This window comes from Podarcis raffonei, chromosome 11 (assembly GCF_027172205.1).
Source record: "Podarcis raffonei isolate rPodRaf1 chromosome 11, rPodRaf1.pri, whole genome shotgun sequence".
In the NCBI taxonomy this organism is placed as follows: domain Eukaryota; kingdom Metazoa; phylum Chordata; class Lepidosauria; order Squamata; family Lacertidae; genus Podarcis; species Podarcis raffonei.
Genome location: NC_070612.1, coordinates 35,724,258 through 35,746,259, shown reverse-complemented (window position 1 = coordinate 35,746,259; position 22,002 = coordinate 35,724,258). Strand labels below are relative to the sequence as shown.

At 41.3% G+C, this 22,002-nt stretch overlaps 1 long non-coding RNA gene across 1 annotated transcript in view; it reads right to left on the bottom strand.

The window, feature by feature from the left end:
• LOC128423437 (uncharacterized) overlaps positions 1-22,002 on the bottom strand; it is a 90,898-nt gene that overhangs the window by 10,423 nt on the left and 58,473 nt on the right. The window contains exons 4-5 of the long non-coding RNA XR_008332755.1: positions 17,060-17,186; positions 16,348-16,440 (exon numbers count right to left, since the gene is read on the bottom strand). This is a non-coding gene — a long non-coding RNA (uncharacterized LOC128423437). The remainder of the gene's footprint in view (positions 1-16,347; positions 16,441-17,059; positions 17,187-22,002) is intronic.

Below are 22,002 nucleotides of genomic sequence, written 5' to 3'. Positions count from 1 at the left end.
AATGGTTGAAAAAGAAAGGTTAACTCAAGCTGAAACAACTCAGTAGGCTGATGGTACATTTGTTTTAACAAGACTCTATTAATGATTTTATTTTCTACAGCTAACAGAAATTTGGTTCCACAAATGCTCCTCAGAATTTTGTTGTGTGAATGCTGATGTTGAATATTCATAGAAAACACAATTCGAAGTCACAATGTTTCCTGCTCTGAACAAATTTCTGTCGTTCATTGAGCTGGTTTGAATTTACAGCTGTCCCGTGAAACTGATTAGGAAATTGCTGCATTTTATCATTGAAAAAGGTGTAATGCTGTGCACGTCAACAGGTTCAAATTGATTTGTTGAAAATGGAAAATATAGAGTCAAAACCATTCACTGAGGTTTTGACTCTAGTTATAACAGATTGAAATGGAATAGGATTTGAGGGTTGACTTACAAAACCCCAGGAAAACAAAAGTGCACAATCAAAACTATAACCCGTCCTGACCTCGTGTTGCATTACTGGACACCGCCAGCATGCCAGGGAAGCAACTGCAAGAGAGAACGATATAAAGAGGGTAAAGTCTGGAGTGAAAAGTCACACCAAACATGCTGAAAGGCTGGTAGGCACCTCAACCTTTATTCTCTAATTGGGAGGAGAAGAGCTTTTACTGCAGACTCAGTCTACAATGTAGGCCGGCAGCCCAACTGGGCAATGCCCTTGATTTACGCAGTACACAGCTGTTCTATTCTAAACTCTTTAAATAGGTCTACTTTCAAACTGGGATATATTTTTAAACGGTAAAAAGGTATTTTACTAATTTTTTAAAAAATAAAACTTTGACTGCAAGAAATACTTGAAGCTGGTAATCATTTGCAGACTTCCTTCCCCTTCCTCGCTACAGGGATTGAGGGCAGATGCACAGCTGGTTATCAGTACAACCCTTATTATGAACACCAATTATTAGTTTAAAAGATCTGCTATTACTATTTAGTTACAATCCTCCTCATATGACATTGAAGGGGGGGAGTCCAACGCCCTCCTTTCTATATAAATGTACATGTTTTTACATTCCCCCCCCAGAGTCTTCAAATGAGAGGAAACTGTGTGAGTTGAGCCATTTTATCTCTCATTTAGGGGTTGAGATTTTATAAAATACCTTCACTTATGTGATCTTCCTGGCAGGAAGTTGGCTTTGGAATATATATATATATATATGGAAGAGCAGCAGAGGATATTAAGTGTTAAGTGCACCCAAAAACCTCACCTGCAACTAGTGCTATGAAACAGGTAAATATGAATAACTCCATCACCGAAGAAAACACTCCAGTGTCCACTAAGAAGGACCTTCTCCAAGTCTGAGGGGTCCTAAGAAAACATACTGTACAATGTGATGGGCCCCTTCCTCCATTTTAATTTCCAATAATACTCTAAAGCTATGTTGAGCTATTGTAACAAACTTAGATGCTTACTTCCCATGGACACCACTACATAAACCCATAGGTGGGAATTCACACTTGCGGTTGCCCAAGGCTGCCAGGTGCTAATGCCAGGCTTGTCCACTAAAGTTACTATCTTTTCCTTTTGTTGTCTCAGTAATATTCTCTGTGCTTTTAATTTCTTACTGAAAAGTCAAAATCACCAACAGATACACTGTGGGTCATCTAGTCCAACTCCCTGCAATGCAGGAATCTCAATGAAAGCATCCGTGACAGATGACCACTCAACCTCTGCATAAAAACCTCCAAGGAAGGAGAGTCCACAACCTCCTGAGGGAGTCTATTCCACTGTAGAGTAGTTCTTACCACCTGAAAGTTCTTCCTGATATTTAGAATCAGAATCTCTTTTTGTGTAACATCAAACCAAGGGAGACTGTTCCTCTGTTGAACAGCTCTTATTCTCAACTCCTACAACTGTTCCTCATCAGGCTTGGTTTCCATAGACCCTTGATCATCTTGGTCACCCTCCTCTGCACAGCTTGTCAATATCCTTCTTAAATTGTGGTGCCCAGAACTGGATACAGTATTCCAGGTATGGTCTGACCATGGAAGAAGAGAATGGTACTATTACTTCTCTTGCTGTACTTCTGTTGATGTAGTCTAGAATAGCATTAGCCTTTTCTTTTTCTTTTGCTCCGGCGTCACACTGTTGATTCATGGTAAGCTTGGGGTCTAGTAAGTCCACTAGATCCATTTCACATGTGTTACTGGTAATCTAGGTGTCCCCCATTTGTTCTGATCTATCACTAAAGAGTGGGTTTTCCCTTGGAAAGAAGTGGGGTATGGGGGAAACTGCTCAGACACATGCCTAGAAAGTGTGGGTCAAGCAGAAAACCATTCAGATCAGTGCTTTCTAGGTACAACACAATCAGAATTGTGGACGAGCCATTAGTTAATTTCTTTGAAGTGGATGTATTTACTTCGGGGGGAGGCGAGCATAGGATCAGGCTTTTAGAAACGTGGCATTTCTCTGCATGTTCCCCGCTCCTTGGGTGGGTGGGGAATATGCAAGGTGGCAAAGTCATATAATACATTTTATAGTTCACTACAGTATTTGGTCTGATGCAGAGACCTGCATTAAAACCGTAAAGTGCCCAAGAGCAAGGTTATATCTTGAATGTATTCTGGGTTACTTTAGTTCTATAAAAATGTTATTCTTTAAATAATGAGCATGTTGACCATTTAACTCAACAGTCCCCCCTCATACTTCATCAAAGGCCAATTAGCATAGTTAAGGTCATCCCAAAGGAAACTATTAAAACATAAATGTTTTTCATGTCTTCTAGTCTGGTATTTTTCTTACAGCAGTATATATCTCTTCAAAATTTCCTAATTAACAGTGATGTATTCCTCCTTCAGTCCTACAATTTGGGCATTTGCATATGATACATTTTTATATGAGATCCATTATTAAAACAATAACAGTGCTTTAAAGCTGCAAGAGTGCCTAGGATATAGGTAAAAAGGAACCTGATAGTTGGTTCCCTGCAAGAACAATAGAAACTTACTCACTAAGGGTACTGTGCAATTCCCCATCACATCCTCCCCTCCTATGAACATGTGTCAATTTTTATATTTTTTATATTTTTGCATTTTCTGACCTTTTGCATGAGAGGCTGAGCTCAAGGAAAGATTTATGTACCGTATTTTTTGCTCTATAGGACGGACCCGACCATAGGACGCACCTTGTTTTAGAGGGGGAGAACAAGAAAAAAAATATCTCCCCCTCTCTGTGCAGCACCCCTTCAGCGAAGCGGCAGGAGAAACAGAGCCCCTTCCATTTCTTTCTCCTTCCGCTTCGCTGAAGGGGTGCTGTGCAGCTCTCCCTCTCCCACATTGCCTACGCCTTCAGTGAAGGCAACCTGAAGACTCCGGAGTGCAGCGGGAGTTCCCGCTGCGCTCAGGAGGCTTCAGGCAGCTACCTTGGAAGCCTGGAGAGCGAGAGCTTGTGGGGCTGGTGGTGGGGGAAGCTTGGCTTTCTCCCACCGCCAGCCCCAAAGCACAGGTTCGGGAGCAGCGGAAAGGCTGCACGCAGCCTTTGCGCTGCTCCCCGAGCTTTTGGGGCTAGCGGGGGAAGCCTGGCCCCCCCCAGCCCCAGGGACCACACATTCTCTCCATAAGCTGCACAGACATTTCCCCTTAAATTTTCAGAGGAAAAAAGTGCATCTTATGGAGCGAAAAATACGGTACTTAACTGCATGCAAAATCATCACATGGAGTACCATAGAATCAAGGAATTGCATAATTGGAAGGGACCACAGGGGCCATCTAGTCCAACCCCCTGCAATGCAGGAATCTTTGCCCAATGTGGGGCTTGAACCCACAAACCTGAGAGTTTGAGTCTCATGATTTACCAGCTGAGCCATCCCTGGATCCAGGGAGTAGATGCTAGGCATGCAGTTCTGCTCCTATTGAAATAAATAGGACAACCGAGGCCACAATTCCAAACAGGTTTAAATGTTCTCAAGCCATTGATTTCGGTGAGCTTATGTGCATTGAATACGTGCTGAGTTGAAGGTCCTAATTTATTATTTATTCATTTCCTCCCATTTAGGAAACTTGGAAACCATTGCTTAAATAAAAACTTCTTTAGATTCAAACTACAATATTAAGATTTTCCCAGTAGCTTTACCACAATGTTTCTTTCCTGTTCCCACTGTGCTATATAACTGTGCTCCTGATCTTTTAAATCAGCCATTAAAAATATTAAAATCCATTCACTGCCTGCACTGATGTATTTGTGTGCCTGTCACAAACACCTCAAGGAATGGATTTGCCAAGTGAGTTAGCTAGAAGGAGCTGCTTGCTCCAGGTGACTGGCTAACAGAAGGGGTGGCTTAAATTAAAACGTACCTAGGGGTGTGCAGGTTTCAAAAATCTGGGTGAAACAGATGTTTAAAAATGATATTCGGTAAACAATAAATTCTCTCTTTATGAATTCACATCACAGAGTATTTTTGAGTAAGTTCAAAAGAGGTTAGACTCTATGGATCTATTTCCAGAGGTTGGGGCACCAGCTCATTAAGGATAATAGAGCAGGCTTCCTAACTGCAAAAGGCACTGACTCAAATTTGTAATGATTTCACTTTCAAATTTCTTTTATCTCAGTTGCTGCTTCTTCAACAAATACAAGTGCTTGAGATATAATAAGCAGCCTAATGAGCATTGCAGCTGATTAGTAAAATACTGTAATACTTCCCCAGGCATGACACTTCCTCCCCAAAATTAAGTAAAACGGTTTTTCTCTTTTGCTCTGCTTTATTGCTAAACTGTGTGACCTCCCTTTAAAGTGCAAACCCAACTTGGCATGAGGACTGTGGGAAAGAGCAGGCTCTCATTAGGATACAACTTCATTTTTAAACGAGCTTTTAACTTCAATTTGCATATTCACCATAGTTTTACTCAATAAGACAAGGCACGGCGAGTGAGGTGTTTGCCATTTGTAGCCACCATTGTGGTGAAGTTGAATAATTTGACATTTTGGACTCCGTGGTCTTACTAGGGGGTGGTCATTATTGGATATCAACGTCTATTACTTGACTTTCTTCGAAACATGGTATATGATCCCTGCTGCGAGGGGCGGGGGGGGGGAGGTTCTGCTCATTCTGGTGAGTGAAGCATGGCCTTCTTCCCCAAAGCCCTGCCCTGATGACACCACTGTTCTTCTCCTGAGCTCTACAAAGCTTCTGCACATCCCTCATTATTGCTGCAGGAGGATATTCTCAGGAAGACACACACTGTGGTGGCAGTCCTACACTAAGGGTGCACACCGACTCTCTGAGGAGCATCAGGGAAATTCAGGTCATGATCTCATGTTCAGTGGTAGAGCACCTGTTCTGCAGGTGAGGAGTTTCCGACCAATTTAATATGGACTATTCAAGGGTCCCTGAATACCTGTGATGGTGGTGGATGTTGAGAAATGGTTCTGGCTTGCAGATTTAAGCATTGTAAAGTCTCTTGTTCAAGCAGAATTGGGAACTTTACTGGTAGTAAAAGAGAAAGAAAGGTCAAAACTATTATGCATGTGAACTGGCTTTTATTGTCCAAGGCATTATGCTTAGGTATGTTATACTGTGTATTATAGTGAAAAACAGACGAATCCAAAAGGTCACCAGTTTGATCTGTCAGGAAATGGGTTTTCAGCCCAGCCTATTTCAGTCAGGCATTGACTATACAAGCAGCACCTATCAAGTAATTTTTTGGGTGTGTGTGTGTGTGTGTGTGTGTGTGTGAGAGAGAGAGAGAGAGAGAGAGAGAGAGAGAGAGAGAGAGAGAGAGAGAGAGAATCAGAGCCCTAGCAGTGTAAGATCATAGTAACTGCCTTGTGGGATCAGATTTATACTCCATGTGATCCAATGCTCTTTTTGCCACAATGTCTAGCCCTGTGCCATGGAAAACTCGCCTTTGCAAGCCATGACACAATAGCACAAACATCCAGCAATCAGAGGCAGGCTGCCTCAAGCCATAGAGACTCATAACTAACCACAACGCCCAATTTCTTTGTTGCCTGAAATAAGTGGCGAATTGTAGGGAAAGAATACCTTCCTGGCTTCAGCTGATGGCTACTAAAGGATTAGAAAGGTTCAGAAAAGGACAACGAAAATGATCAAGGGTTGCAATGAGGAAAGGTTACAACATTTGGAGGGTTTGGTTAAGAAGGAAGAAGGGGTAATATTTTATGCATGGTGTGGACAAACTAGAATTTGGAGCAATCCAATGCAGCCTAGTGTTGGAAGATTCAAGGCAGACAAAAATACTTTGTCACACAATGCATAGCTAAAACTTTGGAATTTACTTCCACAAGATGTTGTGATAACTGTCAATTTGGATGGCTTTAAAAGAAGGTTAAATTAATGGTTTGTAAGACTATGAATGGATACTAGCCATGACATCTACTTTCTACTTCCTCTGTCAGTAGCATATGCCTCTGAACACCAGTTGCTGGGAATCACATTTGGGAAGAGTGGTGTTGCTTTCACTTCCTGCTTGATGACTTCCCATGGGCAACTGTGGCCACTGTGAGAACAGGATGCTGGATTCGATGTGCTTTTTGGACTGATCCAAAGGACTCTTATAAAAACAATAATAATTTATTGTTTGTACCCCGCCCATCTGGCTGGGTTTCCCCAGCCACTCTGGGCGGCTTCCAACAAAGATTAAAAATACATTAAAATGTCACACATGAAAAACTTCCCTGAACAGGGCTGCCTTCAGATGTCTTCTAAATGTTAGGTAGTTGTTTATCTCTTTGACATCTGATTTGAGGGCGTTCCACAAGGCGGGTGCCACTACCGAGAAGGCCCTTTGCCTGGTTCCCTGTAGCTTTGCTTCTCGCAATGAGGGAACCACCAGAAGGCCCTCGGTGCTGTACCTCAGAACGATGGGGGTGAAGACGTTCCTTCAGGTATACAGGACCGAGACCATTTAGGGCTTTAAAGGTCAACACAACACTTTGAATTGTGCTCGGAAACGTACTGTGTTTTTATTAGAAGAAAGCAGACAAATGGTAGAATTGGTTTTGTATAGAATCCACACACAAAATTTTCATAAAAGATCCAGTGGGCACAGTCAGGGAAGTTTCTCAAGTAGCTGATAGCGTACATTTTGACCTGAATGAGTTAAAAAAAAGCTGTTGGTGTGGTATGCAATGTAAAAAAGTCAATCATTCAGATATTATGGCTTGATGTATGGCTATAATGATTTGAGATGGGGCAGACATGCATTTTTCCACTCCTGAATATGGGGTCAAGGATGTTCAGTACCTGTTATCATTTCCCCATAGAGATACATTTGCATCTGGACTCCCCTCGCTCTGTATATATGCATTAGGAGGGGGAAAGTGGTATCAGAAAAAGTCCACAGAAGGAGATTCGCCCCTTTTCATAACAAAAGAAGGAGAGCCTGTGCACGTGAAAGTTTCTGGATCACAGCACATATATAAATTCACACAGAGTTCTTTGTACTGATGTACATTATATGAAACATCTGTGGTTCTCAACCAAACATAGTAGCACGCAGTATCTCAAGGGCCTTGTCCTCTAATTCAGCTTTTGGCTCTCTTTCATTTTGAGTTTGAAGACGGATTGCTTTACAAGGTAAAACAGCCTGCAGGGAATAGCAATTTCCTTTTCCTTGTGCAACAAAATAAATGTAACTTTTAAAACTGTTTATCTTTGATCAAAAATCTATTACTTAGCACACTAAATAAACAGCCCTGTAATTTGTCATAGAATTCATTGCTTCCTGTGGCTATTTTTAGTGTTTTTACATTTGCTGGTCAATTGGTAATGAGAGCTGATAGCCATGCCATTTGTTTCTTATTTTTGCAATGATCTCAGAGAGAGAGAGAGACAGAGAGAGGGAGAAACATTTTGAAACATGAGCTGTACTTTAATGTAACGGATAAACTGCTATGCTGCCAGGAATTTACCCAACATCCCCGCTCAGTAATCATGGAAACTCCAGTAATAACCATAACCCACAACCCACACGCAATAATGCACAAAACCACATGGAACACATAGGTTACATTTCTGTGGCAACATCTCCCCACAGCCTGCATGGCATTCCGGGAGCATGTTAAAGCAATGGCTGAATTACATTAAGGCACTGTTTTATGAAAATGAACATATTGTAAATTTATGTAACAGTTTAATATTTTCCCCCCTTTTGCTGCTTTGATTTTTATACTTTAGTAAAAACTGTTTGCCTACTGCCAGAACGCATCCTCAGTTGCATTTGCAAACCCCCTCCTTCCCCAATCCTCTGATGGTTAAGGAAATGGAGAAACACCAATGGCCTTTCATTATCATCATTAACAACATATTCATTCATTCATTTAGAAAGATTTATAAATCACTTAAACAAAATCTCTCTAAACTGTGCACATAGAGTGGTACCTCGGGTTACATACGCTTCAGGTTACATACGCTTCAGGTTACAGACTCTGCTAAACCAGAAATAGTGCTTCAGGTTAAGAACTTTGCTTCAGGATGAGAACAAAAATCGTGCTCTGGTGGCACGGCGGCAGCAGGAGGCCCCATTAGCTAAAGTGGTGCTTCAGGTTAAGAACAGTTTCAGGTTAAGTACGCACCTCCGGAACAAATTAAGTACTTAACCCGAGGTACCACTGTACTATTTTTCTGTTTTTACACTTACATTCCTGGCTACCACAGCATTTGATCTTTCACCCAAAGTCAAGGTAGAGGATATGAAAGAGGAACTACATTCCATCACATGTCTCAATGACTACCAGTCTTACCTTTTTACCTTTAAACAGGTAAACTACCAGTAAAATAGGTAAAAACGCCAAAGAATCTGGAGACACAAAGTTGGAGAAGCCATTTCATGAAGCTTCATAAAACTCAGGTTAGATGGGATCTAGATTAAGTGATTGCAGATTATGAAGAAGAAATGAATTTTCCCCTGAACTGGCAATGGCAACCATGCAGGATGGAAACAGGTAACAAAGGGTGTGTACCATATAATGAAATAAGTGTATGTCAGACACTTCAGTGTGGTTTTTGAAATACTCCATATGCTTTAGGCTCTCTGCTTTTTCACTTCCTCCTTTTTGGGACACATTATAGATGATGTGAGCCTCTTAGGAGTGTAGGCTATAGAGGATCACGTCCCCAAGAAAGCAGTTTTGCTAACTAACCATTAGAGCCTTTCTAAACCCACACAGCTATAATTCTTCATTCTTCCTTGGCACAAATAAGTCTCACTTCAGAAAGTGAAGCAAGACCCTAATAATATCTGAAGTCCCCTGACAATTTTATATGTTCTGTCAGAAGAACTGAATTTATCTGCACTCACCTGTAGAAATGGATGCAGCAACCTTTGCTTAGTGAATCCTTGGCATGGGGTTTATTCTTTCAGTTTGTTAGTTTATATCACTGATCTGTGGAGACCTCGCTGGTTTGGTTAACTATAATCCAACGCCTCCCTTCTTTAAAACAGCTTGAACAGCATCAATGAGAGTGACCCCTGGATTTGGGGGTGATGTCCAACATTGAGAATTTTAGTACAAATAAACAATGAAAGAAAATGTTGAACTCATCTTGGTGACTTTTTAATCTTTAATTGATGCATCAATAGTATTTATTTTATTAACTAAATCTGTATACCACCCTATACCTGCTGATCTCAGAGCAATTCACATTTTAGAAAAAAAGCGTGTGGGGGGACACACATAACAGATGTGTAGAATTATTTATGGTGTGGAGAAAATAAAAAGATACTGAACTGGCCTCAGATACCAATAAGCTTCTTTGTTTTAGTGTGTGCTGACTTCTGCAGCACCACATATATATTTTTTAAAGTTGGAAAAGTAATTTGTGTTATTGATTAAAATCATATCATAGAATCTTAGAGTTGGAAGGGAACCAAGGGTCATCTAGTTCAACCACCTGCAATGCTGGAATGTCAGCTAAAGCATCCATGACAGATGATCATCCAATGAATGAGGAACGGCTAAGGGAGCTGGGCATGTTTAGCCTGGAGAAGAGGAGGTTAAGGGGTGATATGATAGCCATGTTCAAATATATAAAAGGATGTCACATAGAGGAGGGAGAAAGGTTGTTTTCTGCTGCTCCAGAGAAGCGGACATGGAGCAATGGATCCAAACTACAAGAAAGAAGATTCCACCTAAACATTAGGAAGAACTTCCTGACAGTAAGAGCTGTTCGACAGTGGAATTTGCTGCCAAGGAGTGTGGTGGAGTCTCCTTCTTTGGAGGTCTTTAAGCAGAGGCTTGACAACCATATGTCAAGAGTGCTCTGATGGTGTTTCCTGCTTGGCAGGGGGTTGGACTCGATGGCCCTTGTGGTCTCTTCCAACTCTATGATTCTATGATTCTATGATTCTATGAATTTCTGACCATGGGATCACACCCAGGAGCTCCTTAAGCTTTTTGAAACTGGCCTTCTTAAAGTCCAGAGTGCATGTCTGACTACACACAGTTTCCCCTTGTGTCTGCATCATGGAACTTCCTCCCAAGTTTCTGAGTACTTCCACTTTGTCAATCGGTTTCTCCCGATTGGTGAGGATCAGGTCCAAGATGACTCCCTTGTTGCTTCTTCCACCCTCTGGAAAATGAAATTGTCAGCAAGGCAATGGAGGAAATTGTTGGACCTTACATTCTTGGCAGAGTTTGCGTCCCAGCAGATATTGGGGAAGCTGAAGTCCCCCATGATTATTATATCTCTCCTTTTTGAACGTTTGGTAATCTGCTCAAGTAAGACATCATCCAAGTCTTCAGTCTGGCTTGTCGGTCTATAGCAGACACCCACAGTAAGGTCACTGTTGTTTCTCTCTCCTACAATTTTTACCCATATACTCTCAATCTGCTTTCCATGCTCCAGGTCATGGATTTCTTCACAGTGTGCACATCCTTTACATATAATGCCAAAATAAAGGTTGATTAAAATAAAAGGTTGATCATAAATTCACACACAACACATCTTCAATATGCAACACACAAACTAACATTGCTTCAGAGATAACACAGTATGATTTTTCAATACAAAACCCCCACCTGTGTATCATGAAAATGGCAAAAGCTGTATAGAAACAGCTCTTGAGATTGTCAGATCTGAAGGACACAGAGAAAAAGCAAATAAGACAAGCCATTCCTTAAGTTTACTCTAGCCACAAAACTCTGTAGGTCAAAGGAATAATTTCACCACTCGGTGCCACTTGGGAAATGTGAAATGTGGGGAAGACTTACTAGTTACTAAAGCCATACATTAAAATAGGTGGAAGGGGGAAAAATGAATAAAATATGCATCCATGTGGTAAACTGACCATCTATCAAACCTTGAGTTTGCTAATCACTGTGTTTGTTGAGAAGAACAGCAAGTTGGATTGAACAAAAGCATTCAAAATATATAACAAGTGTGTCAGTCTGCCATTCACACATACTCTTTCTACTGATAATACAACTTTTATTATATAATACCCTTAAACCGATTATGACTTCAGGTGCTGTCCATAAAAGTGAAACAATAAATTCATACTTAAAATCCATTTAAATCACATATTTGGCTGAGAATTATAAATGTTGAGTAATCAAATAATGAGAAAACCAATAATGAGCATGCATGTGTGAATTGGTGCATAGTTACTTATATCTTGTCAATAATCTTCTCTGATGAGAGTACAACTGACTAGCAGGCACAAATGTATAGACTCACTGCACTTGATAAGTGTAGCTTGTCACATCCGTGTGAGCAGCAAACAAAAGTACCCAGAAAACTTTTCAAACAGGCATCTGGGTTTTCCAGCTGTGCCTTCTGCAGAGGGTCATGTGTCCAGATTGTCAGGATTAATTTTGCACCATTTTCCATTCCCCTTGCTGTCTTTGTCATGAAAATGAGAAAGCATAATGAGGAGAACATGAGAGGTATTAATAGTCTGTGCTAACTGATTCCATGTCAAAGATAATGGTCACATATCACAGAATGGTGCATTTAACCAGTCTCAAAACCAACACAGGCACGAGGGCTGAAAATGGCATCATGTAATTTCACTGTCACAACCACTTAAAAAAGATTCAGATGCAGTCCTCCCCTCTGTATATAGCCACTGAGGAAGAAGAAGCAAATATCCCAGTGCAAAGGATTCTCTATTTTGATGAAAATCATTGAATCATAAGCCATGAAATATTTTTCCCATGAAGTATTTCCTTAGAAGATCCAGGTACAGGGGTTGTAATTGCATTGACAGATCTTTAGTTTCTCGTGGTATGGTTAAAAAGAGGTTTAGGGATTCAAAAGTGTACTCTTGCCCTGCAATGCTCTTCTAAAATGCTTACTGAACTGACAGGCCTGGTATGATGATGGTTGCATAACTTTTCTTCTGCCTGCCAGGTTGGAAAAGCAAAACTCTTGCTGATTCATTAATCCACAACACTAGACGCTCCTACTTTTTAAAGTCTTTAAATACTTCTGGAGGCAGTAGAACTGGTGTCTGGATGACTTGGCAATCACTTTGTTTTAATAATTGCTGTTTTCAAAATGGACCGATTCTTAACCTCTGTCCTACCCACCGGCCAATTTTTTCCCCTTTAACAATCATCCACCTGCCAGTCTAGAATCCTCATGGGGAATTTAAAATGGAAGGATATAGTGTGGAAGCAGCTAGCTGTTTGTGTGAACGTAAACCTGGCTCTTGTAGTAATTTTATTGCCTTATGCTTCCCCACTCTTGTCTAAAAATTCACTAGCAAGTAGACCTGAGATGCCATGATTTGTGCTGCATTAAGCCTCAGCTAATATTCTGAAAACAAACAAACAAACAAACAAACAAACAAACAAACAACAATTTTCTGAGGCTTTTTTGAGGATTACTTCTGTTTTTCATGGCATACCATGAAGTGATTATGTGCTTCGTTGTCATAATACCCTGTGAGATAGATATGTAATATTGCCACTTCTCAGATGGGTAAATGAGGGTGAGGAGAAATAGCTTGGCTTAAAACATACAGAGAGCTATGGCTGAGCAACAAGGATTTAAACCTGATTCTTCCCAAATTCTAGCATTCTAACCATTCTGACCCACCCAAATCCAATAACTTGGAACTTGTTGCTGTAAGGCAATCAGTGAGTCAAACCAGGGACCAGGCATCTTACTCTCTACAGTCCACCAGAGCAGCTGACAAGTAGAGGGAGCTGTTGCTCTGCCGCAGCACACAGATAATAGCAGGAGACAGGCACTGTAGCCAGGGGTTCTAGAATTCCAAAACAGTCCTGGCTATTATTTTATTTCCACAAATTTCAATACCACTGACATTAAGAAATAATATCATAGTAGTGAACAGCACAACCCTCCCCAATATAATTACACTCATGAATAAAGTACAAAATGCATCACAAATCATTGGATCATAGATGATAGATAGATAGATAAACAGATAGATGATAGATAGATAGATGATAGATGATAGATAGATAGAGATAGATATAGATATAGATAACTTGTTGCTTCATCTGAGCAACTCATTGCTAAAGTCTGCTGTGTACTTGTCTGCAGAGCAACTGGCCTTGTGCTGAATTCATTCACACATATCAGAGTGGAAGGCAAAGAACTGTGTGAAGTACATTTGTCTGAGTCCCACCCTTTCCCAGGAGTTAATTCCTGTGCTTTTTTCCTGGGGGTACACAGGGGTACGCATACCCCTAAATATTTTGTTAATCTTGGACTTTAGTCCATTTACTTTATTTATTTTTCCTGATTTGAACTATAAAGTGGTGATTTTCTTGAGTCAGAATGAGAGTACCCGTAAACATTTTAAAAGAAAAAAATCACCGATTAATTCTACTGTGAAATATGGATAATGGAATATTCCCCCAAGGCACTGCCACAAACTGTGCACTTTCCCCCCCATCTGATGAAAGATCCAAGAAAGTCCAGGAGTGCCTAGTATGTCTCACCATTCTGAAACGTGCATATTCTGGGCATACTTATATGTTGCTCAGCTGTTCTTCATTGTGAAGGACACCTTTTCAGTTCTGTGTTTATTATTTACTTATATGCCACTTATCTGCAAAAATGGCTTTCAAAGCTGTTACATGTTTCCGTCATTGGTTTTGTAAGATCTCTTCCCATGGTGACAGCTAATCTTACAGATTAAATAAATCTCACACAAGATTGACCTGGATAATACCCCCAATAGATATCTCCAAAGAGATAAGAGTAAGATTCCACAGAACCACAACATTGTCAAAGTAGAGATGATGGTCATAAGAATGTGGCCTGTCTAGTTTTCAATTGAACACACTTCTAAAATCCTCAGTGCAAAAAAGCTTCTGTAAAATAAATAAAAATTATTGAAAGGAAGGTTGACGCCTGCAATGTTGGCTCAAAAACTGTGAATAGTTCCTGGCCTATACGTGATGTTCTAAGGCAAGAGGTGGGCAACCTGTGTCTGTCCAAACATTGTTGGGTTACAGATCCCGTTGGTGGTGTTGGGTGCCGCAGATTGTCCATGTCCTAAAAAATGTGCATTAGGATCTTTAGAAAGGAGGGAGTCAAAATATCATCTCAACTCCTGCTGGAATATTATTTATACTATTGGGCAAATGAGTCACATCGTGACTCATCTCCCAAAACATCGTGACAAAAATAAATAAATAACAAATAGATGAAGAAACAGCACGTCTCCTTTCTCAGAAACCTGATGAAGGCCGTTTCAAAGGAAACAAATGTCAGCTGTGTGCATGTGTGTGTGTGTGTGTTTGAAGCTCATTCCTATGAATAGATGGATAATTTTAAAATACCCTTAGGCTTCAAAGACGATTAACAAGTGATTTACCCCCCACCCCCTTTGATGATGCAAATGGTGACGATGACAGCTTTGTTTTCTCCTAGGTTGGGAGGGAAAGGCTGGTAGTAGGTACAATTAATTCAGCGCAAGTTGTTTAATGCAGTCCTCACAACTTTCACGAGATCTGCCAAGAGATCCAGGCAGAAGATTGGCTTGGGTTCCTCAAGCAGCTGTTCAGCTTCCCACTTTGCTAGAGGTACATTGTCGCAGTAAGCAGCTGCTGAGAGTGTGGGAGAGAGATACTGTCAAATCGAAGCAACAGCAGCACTCAGAATTGAAAGAACGTCAATAGCAACAGCTCGAGAAGATGAACGGAGGGCAGTAAACAGCCTGCAGGAGTCAGCACAGGCAGTGCTAGCCAAAGAAATATGCTACCTGAGGACAAGATGGCACCTCTCCCATTCCACATAAAAAGTAGAGCTGACTGGCAGTTAATGCTGGTAACACAACAGAGTCCTCTACTATACCTGCGGGCAGCAGGCTGGCTTAGAGGGCACAGGGCAGCCTGCATGGTTCACATAGTGTTCTCCAGTGTCTGCCTCTCACTATCTGCTGCCTGAGGCAGTTGCTGCACTCTGCCGAATGGTAGGGCTGGCCCTGTTCATTGGCACAGATCACAGAATCATGGCCTTTTAAGCCATCTTTTCCAACACTGATCAACGCAGGAAATCCAGAACGAGATCATTTCCAACAGATGGCTATCTGGCTTCTGCCATAAGACCACCAGCAAGGGAGAGCCCACCTTCCTTCAGATAACTAGTTCCCTTGTCAAACTGTGCTTATGCTTAAGGGGTTTCTCATGATGTTCAGCCCAAATCTACCCTCCTGTAACTTTGGATCAAGCCCTGCCTCCTGGAGCAGCACGGAGGAATCTTTGCCCTGTTCTATGTGATGCCCCTTCAGGGATTATGTATCTTTTCTTGATGTCATCATCCATGCTAGCCATGGCAGAGCTAATGCGCTGTAGGCAGAAGGTCCAAGGCTTCAGTCTAATGTATCCTGCAACCCGAGAAACTTGCCATTTTAAATATTCCATGTGTCTGACTCGAATGGCAGACTCCATATCATGCTCAGCCAGTCGTGTATCAAACCTGCATCTGTTTTACTCCATGGGTTTGTCTGGGAGGAAAAAGTCTAGCTATCTCCACCCTACTTCTCACCTTGTAGAGGTGAAGTCTGATGTTAATTGCATCTTCCTGCAGCATCCTCTGCCCATGTGGGCCCCCCTTCCCTTATTTGTCAATTGCTCCTCCAGCTGTCACTCACAATCACTCCAATTAAATAACATAAAAATGGCACCATGCCTATAGATTTCATCAACCACCAGCAGCTGCAGTGACCCTAGGTGTCAGCTTTTGATATGTTACTTTGCCTAGTACAGGACTAGTTAGACCAGTGTTTGTCTTTCCCATTGGATTGTGAGAGACTCTTGCACAGCCTTTGCAGCATAACATCCTCCAACAGAACTTGGTAGAATAATCACCATAGCATCATAGCAGTGGCTTTTCAAATATTGCTTTCAGTGGCTGCACTGTCATGCCTTACCTCTCAGTGTTTTATGCCCATGTTGATTCAAATGTCCAATGAAGTCCAACATTCGGCTTCAAAATTACGAGATTCTTCAAGCTGTTAACAATTCTGAAAAGGTACAGATTCAGGCATTATAAATCCACACATATCTGAGAAAAGCAGAAACAAAAATAGAGGAAGAAAACCTGAAGTAAGACATGTAACTACAGGGATGGTAATAAATTAGAAAGGGAATTCAATTCTTGCTAAGGTTTGGCACTTGAATAACAAATCCAACACTTCAATAACTTCACTTACATTCTTTGTGACGGGTCTGGCATCATAGATTATTTACTACCTGCACATCTGTATGATAAATAATAGCTTAGGAGTTCCATTTTTTCTGCTACTTCAATTAAAGTGTTTCTTTAAAAATATCCTCAATGCAATTTTAAGGCAGGAGATGTGAGCTTGCTTCTAAATCACTGAAGCAAAAGAAATCATCAGGTATATTCATCCAACGGTTAGGTTTCCCCAAATCAGTAGTAATGGCGGGCTTACTGTTGCTAGTTATGTGGTTCATAGTACAGATTTTTGTTTAATATGCATCTTCATCAGAGTCAAACACATAGGTGCTCCCCTCTTAACTAGTTTTTAAAATGCTTGTTATAATACATGCAATACTTCTCATTTGTCACTAGGTGTCACTATAGCATCACCTACACTCTAGGAAAAAAATAAGCATTACCTTCATAGGAACCACATGGATAACTCCCTGGAAAACTGTCCATCCTTAATAATGCTCTATGACAGTTAGAGAGAAATCATCCTTGTTCCATTTGTGGAGCCTGCATTGTGTTCATACAAACAACAACCTTGAAAGAAAGTCAAATAGAATTACGATGTGAGTATAAGAGAATTTTACAATCACATGGGTCTAGGATAGTACAAATGTATGCTGTAATATAAGTCCTGCAATTTGGCCACGTATTATCATTGCTGCGAAAAAACTGTCACCAGAATTTTAAGAAGGGACAATAATATTCTTTCTCTTCTAAAAAGCATCAACATACTGAGTAATCAAGAGCTATCTACTCTGAAATGTGTGGCTTACAACAAGCTCAAAAAGTGGAGGGAATTAAACCTTGAAGGTCTAGAGGGGATGCTGAATTTCAAGCTGCTGAAATCCAAAGCCAGCATTTACAGCACTGAGCAATGGTTCTAGGTCAACGTAGCTCAAGCTGTTCAAACACCCACTAGAATATTTTGTTTCCCATCGGTGTGCAAACAGGAAGTTGAGAAAAAAGGAAGTTGAATGAACCAATTTCTATAGCTCACTGCAAGCCTTGTGTGTAGAAAGCCCACAGGATTTTGCAGCCTGCCAAATACTGTGCCTGTGTTTCATTTTTTTCCCTGGTTTTGTTTGGATAATAATTTACAAACACTGAGATGAGTTTACCATATAGAATGGCAAATTAAAATAATCAGAACAAAAACAGCTTCTGTGATATAATTTGTAGGGAACAGATCGAGTAAATGGCGGAACTTAAATAAAGCATAGCACCTGGTAATTTTATAACTTTTAGGAAATTGGATTGTACGGGCAGGAAAACAGGAGGTCTCGTTCTGTTTTATCTATTGAATGAGGGGTGCTCCACTTGATCTGTTTTTATTTCAGCAAGATGCAGCTTTCTGTGAAAGTGGTAAGAACTGAATGCATGGCAAAAGAGCCATCTGATGGTTTCACTGAGACCCCAGATGGCAGCTCATCTTGAAGTTATGACAAAATATTTAAAAGTGGATTGAGCGGTGGTATCGGGCATGGTGAGCATCAGGGCTGTTTCCCCCTACATTTCAACTTTCATACATAGGACACAGCCTTATGGTGAGCCTTATACTGGTCCATCTAGCTCAGTATTGTCCAATGGCTGGCAGCAGTTCTCCAGCATTTCAGGGAAGGGGAGGTGTGAAGAACTGAACCTGGGACCTTCTACACGCAAAGCAGATGCTCTACCACTGAACTATGGCCCTTCCCAGTAAGCTGCCTTTCAGCATGAACACTGGATTTGATCCAACGTATCCCTTCTTCCAAAGGAAGAACTCTTCCTCTACTAGAGACATCCCACTGGGGCAGGTTGGTTTCTGATGACACATTTGCTGTGTAGCCATTTATAATTAGTATCCTGTTAAACTGGTGTCTCTCCATGTAGTGAAGGGAGGCTTGGGTCATCCTCTTATATACCTGCTGGGATTTAAAAGTCACCTGACCCTCATCTGAATCTCATAGCTCTCTTGTAGCTGCCTCTGATTAGCTATCATTTAACTCTTGGAAATAATTGGGGGAAATAATTAGCATCACACGTCATGTGCATGGAAGTTGCCGAACCAATTAACCAACTAGAAGGATTACTGCTAATAGCACCAGTTATCCTATAACTTGATATTGCTGGATAGTTTTGATGAACTGCAAAAGCATTTTTAGTTTGCTTTCTGTTGTCACCCTAGAACTTTTCTATATTAGTGCCACTTTGTTTTCTACGATTCCTTGCAAATGAAGAAAAACAACTTTTCTGCTTGTATATGTTGATAATATAATTTTGGTTACTGAGGACAAACAAGATTGTACAAAAACAAGATTGGGTGCAGGCCTGGCCAGGACATAGGCATCCTGACTGTGACAAAGGTGACCTGTGTGCTTGCTTGCTTGATTAACAGCTGTTGGGAACTTCAAGGTCCCTGCTTTCCCTTCTTATGGTCTTTGTACTGGACCTGGAGACTCTAATAGAGAGCATTCCATGTCAAGAAGGAGGGCAAGTGGGCACTCTATCAAATGACAGGGCAGGAGTTACATGGAGCAGGGCCTTTTCACTGGTGGTGCCCATTTGTATGCCTCGCTCTTCCCAGACCTGCTCTCTTTTGCCCTGTATTTTGGAGCTTTATAATTTAGGAAGACTTTGGAAGAACTGGTTGACAAGTCTTATCGGTTGCTGACGTATCAGCGGATTTTAATTTGCTGCTATTCTGTGCTTCTGGTGCACCAGGCTTTACACCAGTGTAATAGAGTTGGCCAGGATGCCAGAAGGGATACAATTTACAAGCTTTCTCCATTATCTGCACAGCAGGGGGTGTTCAGTCAACAGTGCAAAGGCTGAGCTGAAGCATTCCCTGATGGTTACCTGCTTTCAGCAATAGGGGTCGATGTTTGGTAGTACTCAATTGTTTAGCCGTCAGATTCTAGAGCTCCCTATTGGTGGCTCTTAGGTAATTCACAAAATACGGAGTCCATTCATAAAACATTGTGTTCATTCATAAAGCAGTAACATAAATCTTCATTGCTACATATTGGGTGTATATTTCAGCGGTTGAATGTACAAGTTTATGGCCATGCTGTAGTGTAGTGCTTATGCAACTGTGAATAAAAGGGGGCTGGGCTCATTGTCTCGGGGTTTGGGGGTGAGAGGTGACAAAACTGATTTCCAATAAGTGCCCCCCCTTTATTTCCATAACAAGTCCTTGAGTCTGTACTCTGAATAGTGACACCAGGGACCTAGAAGGTGCAGGGCTTGTCAGTCCAACCACTGCACAGTCTCATCAGGGATGACCTGAAGGCAATTGGAGCAATTGGGCCAACTTGGGCCCCACGGGCTGCTCCTAAGGGGGCCCCTGCACCAGGGCAATCTAGATGGATTTTATTTTGCAGACTTTGGCTGTGAACTGGGGCCCTACGAAAAAAAATTCAAGCTGCACCCCACTGCTTCAAATTGGGTCCCACTGGCTAGCCCTGAGTCTAATAGCTGCTGGGCCTGAGTTGCCCTGCCCTTGCATGAAGTCTTGGGTTTACAATTTTGGGAAAGGGGAGAGTGTGGCACTGGGGAGCGGGCAGGCTGGTGAGGCCCCCTAGACTTAGAGGCCTGAGTTGCCCTGCCCTTGCACGAAGTCTTGGGTTTGCAATTTTGGGAGAGGCAAGACTGCGGCATTGGGGAGAGGGTAGGCTGGTGAGGCCCCCTAGATTTAGAGGCCCTAGGCTTCAGCCTACTTAGCCTATACATAAATCCGGCACTGCTCAGCACAGTGCAGCTATGATCTGAAATCACCCTAAAACAGCTCCCATATATTTGAAGAGATGTCAGTTGACTATATTGGGAGTTCTATGGGAGTTCTATGCAATTTATGGACAAAAACACCAGTCCCTTCTTGCCATCGCTGGAAAGGTCTTGTCATCCCATATGGAGAAGAGTTTGGTCTGCTTAAGCTTGGTTTTGTAAAAAGATAAAGGGTTTCCCTCCTCTGAGATGAGAGAGGTCTGCTCTCAAGAGGTCTACAACAAATCTGATTTTGTGTGGGGGTTTTTCGAGTCTTAACCTGACACTTTGGCTCTATGAAATGGTGGAGGACAGACCAGTCACTCACAGAAACAGCAGTGTCTTGTGGGGGGAGGCAGTTTGGTAACCCATGCCAGCTTTATTTAGGCTGGCAATCAATAAGCACAGATCAGGCCCTCTGCCAGTCCATGCTGGCTGTGAGAGTAGCTAGGGATCCAACTGGTTCGGGATTTCATTCTGGATCAGGGAGTATTTTAATGTTGTTGTTTTTTTAAAAAAAGAATTATTTAAATTATGAAGTTTTCCATGCCATCTTGTGATATTTTAAATTCTGTGTTAGTAAAAACATCACGGTGCATAAAATATTCTACATACTGGGATATAGGATGATGTTCTGAAGATAATTCATATTGTACCATGGTGATGCCAACTGCCTTAGTTTGTAACTGTTTCTATGAGTGCAATATATTTCTCTAAATACCATTGGCTCTTCCACAGCTCACTCTACAGAGGCCTTCTAGATTAATATATGTTCTTTAATAAAGACACTATCATGCAGAATTTAAAAATAATTCTCTGTTTCCTTAGAAGCTCGGCTGCAGAGTAAAGGAATCTGGAGACAACAGAAGTCTCAACATCGCCATCTCTTGGAGACTCATAACATTTGTTTTAGCCCCTGTACTGTACTTTTAAAAACTGAGCTGTAAGTCATGACAAACGGAAGTAAACAGTTGGCAGAGATTATAGGAGTTACTATGCAGCAAACAAAGGGAAACTGGTGGCATAGACCTCCAAACAATGGATGTTCAGAACATATTCTGAGATAATTACATTTTTATTTTCTAAAAAATCATATATCATGGTATGTTTGTCATGTTGCACATGCTAGAGTCAAGGCATGATTCGATCAGTTAGATGAAAGGAGTGGGTGGCACATTTTAGTGGCATGCCTAAGTTTCAATCTGAACCATGGCCTGAGTGAACTCAAATAAAGAAAAATAAATGATTGGCTAAAATGAACTGGCATCTAATGAACAGACAAATAAAAAAGAATCAAATGTTACTGTACCCGTATTCAGAAGGACTGAGACAACAGGACCAGGACATTGGAGGGAAAAACGTTAAACCTCGCTTTGGTGAAGGCCAGTCTATGGGCCTTCACCAGGACCTTTAAATCATGTTTTAAAAGCAAAATGTGTCCCTCCCCAATTAAATAGGACTTGTGCCAATTAATCAGCAAAAACTGACTAAAGTTGCAATGCTTCACCAATTTATGAGCATAGCCATGGATCGATTAAGGAGCATCTGCTATGCACAGGGAAGGTCTTAGGTTCAATCCCCAGCATTTTCTGGTAGGACTGGGAAAAAA